The following is a 6,000-nucleotide window of genomic DNA, read 5'->3' as shown; positions in this document are numbered from 1 at the left end:
TACTATAAAATAACTGCTGTGAAGTAGTTATTGTACTTAAGGTTATTGTACTTAAATTTTAAACCAAAAAATTTTACTGTCTGCAACCGTAATTGAACCTTAACACATTAACAAAGATTAAATAATAAACAATAAAAAAATTAAACAATAAAAATTGTTTTTGATAAAACAAAATGCATATTCACAAACTTGTAAAACAGCTTCCTAGGAAGTTCAGCAGCATTTCCTGAGAATGAACCTTTCATTTTAACTGCAGGCAGATCATAGTTTAGGCGGGATGACATTTCTCAACTGGCTAAAAGTGAAAGAAACTACTGACAGGTCAGTGAAGGAAAAAGAAAGATCTACAAATATTACCTTTGAGGTGAGTTTCATGTTTTAGTTGTTTTCATGTATGAATGTCATCTTAAGATGTAATTGCTGTGCTGAGGTCATTCTGATGATTTTATTGAAATTTGTCACAAACAAACGAGTGTTTTAGTGGGTGAATCAGAAAGCTACAGATTTTGATATTGTTGGCACATGGTGTGTAATCACTGAATTTATTAGCAAGAGTTTTTTTTCTTAAAATAGTATTTCTTATGTACTCTTAACGGTTAGAAACTCTTCATGCATCTGCAGACAGTTTTGATTAAATACTGTGTCTATAAGGGAAACATTATAATACTCGTTCTGTCTACAATGAGCAGCATTTTAACTTCATTAACACTCTTTTGCCTAAGTTCCCTGGGGTTGTTATACACAAAAGAGTTAAAAACATAGAAATACAGAAATTCAAACAAATGTAAAGAAATGGAGAAAACAGCTTAGAAAGTTAATAAGTCTGATTCCTGTAAACCCATTCAACTGTAAACAGCCCTTGGCTGTGGGTGTTTGGTTTTAGAAGACTGGCTGTGAAAACCTGTTTTCTGAATTAGCCGTTTAACTGGTTCTGAAGACAAAAAGAAAAAAAACACACATCAACCCAAGAGAAAGTGGACGCTAATGACGCCAAAAGAAAAAACAAAACAAAACCCCTTCTAGCTTATTTTAAAACTCTAACCTAACGCAAGAAAAGAAAAAAAAAGCAAATCTTCAGGCCCAAGCGCCACATACTTCCCTATTCAACTAATAAAAATTAAACATACAGTGGTGGCGTTCACCTCTTACCTAGGGTCTCTAAACATATTGAGTTACCTAAGTTTTGCACAATATAGTCACACGACATCTTCCCTATCCAATTTTCTAGGCAAATTCAAAAAGTGGGACGGATCCCAAATTTCTGAACAAAAATACCAAGGATTTTTGTATAAATAAAGCAAGTGAAACACGAGTAAACCGACAGCAAAAAAGCAGGAAACAAAAGGTCTCCATTCCCTTCTTTCAGCATACTTTTATCTTTACTGGCAGTGGATAGGTCATATTGTTTTATGATGAGTGACAGCTTTATGAGCCAATCAGCAGTCAAGGGAGGCGGCCTAAGGGATCTACAGGAAAAGGGGAGAGAGAGCAAGCAGGAGAGAGAGAGAGAAAAAGACAGGCACAAGAACAAGAACATTTATGGACGTAACACACATAACTATGTTGCAATAGTTTTGTCTAGGACTATACAGAAACACAAAAAAGTAAATGCCTCCTTTCAACTTAGAACCCAGCTGCTGCAGAGACTGCCACAGTCTCAGTCTCAAAAATGGATATATTTTTTTAAGCAAACACAGCGACACAAGCTTCAGTTTTCATCCTCATGGTTATGCAACCCTTTGACAAAAAATATATATTAAATTAAATGCAGTATAACACAGGAACTGGTCACATGACAAAATAATTAACAACTCGAACTCTAAGACTCGTAAGGTGAACTAATAATTTCTGTTTCTGGTACAGACTGCATACAGTAGCTTCAGTTTATGGGAATGTCAAGTCACCTTTATTTATATAGTGCCTTTTACAATACAGATTGTTTCAAAGCAGCTTTACAGTGATGTTTTTTTATTTGAAATGTGATCAACGTGTGTCTTTCTTCTTTCCATACTTTTGCTATTATTCTAGTGCAGTGACATGTTCGCCAAACTAAACAGCCAGTTTCAGTTCCCTTTCACACTGACGGCTCGATACTATGGAAACTTATTTTTGCCATGGAATAGAAAAAGAGGATTATGTCTTTTTATTTCACAATTCTGACATTTCTCGGAATAGAATTGCATGATATATAGACAGAATTACGTGATGATGTGTTAGAATTATACGATATAAACTTGCAATTGCAAGAAAATTGCAGAATTGTTCAAGTATAATTGCATTTGCAGAATTGTGAGTTAATATTTTTTTTCTCCTTTTTTCTCTCAATTTTGAATTCATATCTTAAAATATTGACTTTTTTTCTCAGAATTGTGAGAAAATGTTTGGGTTAAATGTGCACATGTGAAATCAATCCAATGGTGTGACGGAACATCATAGGTGGGTGACGTCATGTACAAGGGAAGTATAAAGCCGTCCCAAACAGTTGCAGACAGACAAGCAGGAAGTATGGCAAGATGATGCAGTGTTTTGTTCGCTCTTCATGAAACAGGGTTAAAGTCATAACTTGTCATTGCCACATCGCTTCTCAAAGTTAAGCTCCAGACAGAAGAGTTTTAGAAGCAGCCATACTCCCTGACAAACACGGCCAACTCATTTATATACAAGAGAAACAGTCTCAATTATCCACTTGCTCATCTTTTGCTCAGATGCTGAGGACCCCTTGTTAGGCAGAACATAGCAGACAAACAGCTGTTCAGATTTGCATCATAAGATCTAAGCAAAAAAAAGCCTGGACAGGGCAAAGCAAATTTTTCTTGGTCTGTGTGATGAGTGGGGAGGTGGCCGAGAGCCGTGGGAATGGAGCGAGGCTGGTGGAGTAATTGAAAATGAACAATAATTATATTAAACAAATAAGTTAGAATATTTTTTCTTAGACTACTTTATCTTCAGCTTAGAGTTTAAACCAGGAGTGCCTAATCAACTGTAATATGAATATTAAATACTCCTGTCCTGAGAGCAGCACATAGTACAATAAAAATAACAGTAATATGAATATTGAGTACTCAATGCCCTGAGCATTGCATAGTTCAAAATTATTATTTTATATATTTATATTACAGTAATATGAAAAAATGATATGAAATATGCTCTCACTCCTGCCCTGAGAGCAGCACATAGTACACTTAAAATAACATTAATATGAATATTGAGTAGTACTGGCCCGAAAACAGTGATAATGCTAATTCTAATGCTAACTGACTTTAAGAAATATCAGAGTTCACAATTGCCCGCCCTCATCTAGGTCTCCAAGCAAATCAACCTGGTAGGCCTGCAAGCAGCAACATGGTGTGAAGCCTGACCAGTCGCTAAATATGCTTTACCCACCAAAGCCAATATGGTTCTGACAGGCTTAGTGGGCAGCATCAGGGTCTTTGGGGATGCTGTCGAAGCAGGGGAGAGATAACTAGTAAGCGGCTCTTATATCTTTGGCATCGACCCATAACCATGATCTCCACATCATTGTGGAGATTGGAGAAAAACAGTAGACCCCGACACGGAGGTTGTGACAAATTTAAGTATTACACAAAGATAATCAGAGTAATTACAAAATGAAGTTTTGAAATAATTATTTACTTTACTAAGGGGAAAAGGCTGCCCTAACCTGCCTGGCATTAATAACTGGTTGTGGCAACCATTGCAATTGAGGGTTTATGATAACTGGTAATGAGTCTTTCACATCGCTGTTGACAATATGCAGAATTGTTTTAATTCAGCCACAGTGGAGGGTTTTTGAGCAAGAATAGACCTTTTAACCCCTTTGTATGTGTTATGAGGCATTTTCTCCTGAAAACCCTGAAAAGAACTTAATAATAATAATCGTACAGATAAGAGAAATACATCAATCGAATCTGTAAAGGGTCTACTTTTTTTTGTATACATAACAACAAAACTTTGTGCATTTATAAAATAAAGATATAACAAACAAGGTGTGCTGTCTGCAGCCTTTGTCTGCAATCTTCATTTACAAACACGTCATTAAAATGAACAGTGACGTGAATACTCAACGAGATATGACGGGTATATCTATAGAAAGCCTGGCATGTCTACATTAAACTAAACAAGTGCTGCCGAAAACGAATATTCTGTGATAAAGTAATCCATATGAAAACAACCCGATGTCCGTTTTTCATGTCTCCCTTCAATATCTTCTAATGTGACCACGCCCCCGCGCTGAACGCACAATTCAGATTTTAATGTTTCACTGAAGCGCACGGCTTGAATACGCCCACAGAACAGGGGCCCGTTCTACGTACGTCGCTTATTACATCCGAGATCAAATGACACATCCAAGATGATATCATCGTGCTAATCTTGATCCGGCTAATTGGGTTCTTCAAACACACCTGTTGTGTATGATTAGTATCGCTGGATTGAGTTATCTGAGATAATTGCGATAATTGAGATATTTTAAAATGACACCCGACGAAAAACTTGACAAATTTCTGGACTTTTATAAGGAAACAGCCAAGCAAACAAAACTACATAAATGTTATAATAGATACATGAAACCGATAATAGATGCATGTTTTTATTTTATTAAAAAATTTTTCATGATTCCCAATTATTTATATTCGCAATTTATAATATTTGTACAGTTTTTACATTTTTATTTCAATGTAGAAATTTATCTATTCATTTCATTTTATATTTGGACAGATTTGTTACGTGACAGCATTAATGAAAGTTTCTTAAGGGTCAATATCATGTTATCTGCATCTCCTGCGCTCCATCAAGCCACTCTTATAATAGCAGTCATCACTCAAAATAATGCACGACTCTATTATCTGTATAGCATGTGTGTAAGACTCTAATACAATTATGAAGTAATAATTTTAAGACAAATAAATATTTCAGTGAGTAAAACTGGCTGTGTCTATAGTAGGGTGTTATGGACTACACAGCATTTTTATATTATTTTTCAATAATTTTTTTAATGATTATTATTTTAAATTATTGTCCCTGGATCAGTACGATACTCTTGTAATAAAGTAGAGGTGGTAGCAGACATATTTTGAGTATCAGTTCTGGTTGAAAAGAAGCGATCTAATCCTGTTTACATGAAATAAGCTGCTCCCGAGCAGGTTTAAGCTTACGGACCTGTTGCTATGACAGCAGCTCCTGGATGAGCTTTGAAGAACCAAATGATCCAAGATCACGCCAAATCGTCAACATTCAAATCCAGCTAACTGAGTTAACGACGTACGAAGAACGGGCCCCAGGAGACAGCGCAGCAAGACTGTTCTTCAAGTTTTTTTCTTTTACTGTTTGCTTCGCGACGAGAGGAATATGACATAATTCACCCCAAAAAGATGTGATGTTGACTACCTCAGGATTTGAGATTTGGATTTCCTCGGGAAAAAAAAATTGAAGTGCTTTATTCAGCAGAGATCATAAACATGAGTAAGTCTCTTTTAATTTAATTATATATTTGTACTAGTTTTCACATAACGTGTAAACATTTTACTAGATCAAGTAATAGAGTGATGATTAAAATGCTGTGAAAGTGAAACAATAATAAACTGGGGCCGTCGCCGATGCTTGCACGCAAAGGGGTTAAGCCTTTTTTATACTTCTGCATCGGACCTACACAGTAGCATTTATGCCATAGGCTAAGCATCATTTTTAATTTATACTTCTGCATCATTGTCCGTGTCGACATGCAGTACACATGCAAACCGCTAGTCTGCAGTGTATACGTGCATGTTGTTCATGTAACCTGCAGTATCACGATAAAAGCCAAAAATGAAGCGGCTCGTGGAAGAAGGATTATAGCTGTGACTGTGGCAAAAAGAAGACAACAACGGAACAGGAGAAGATGGCATTCTTTCCATCTCCACAAGGACATGTACCACGGCAGATCAACATGTTTTTCACTGACAACTACTGTTGTATTAATTTATTTAGTATAATAAATAAGAAATTTGTTCTTTGCTTTGTTTT

The sequence above is a fragment of the Carassius carassius genome, chromosome 26 (genome assembly GCF_963082965.1).
Source record: "Carassius carassius chromosome 26, fCarCar2.1, whole genome shotgun sequence".
Lineage (NCBI taxonomy): Eukaryota > Metazoa > Chordata > Actinopteri > Cypriniformes > Cyprinidae > Carassius > Carassius carassius.
Note: the sequence above shows the minus strand (reverse complement) of the source record.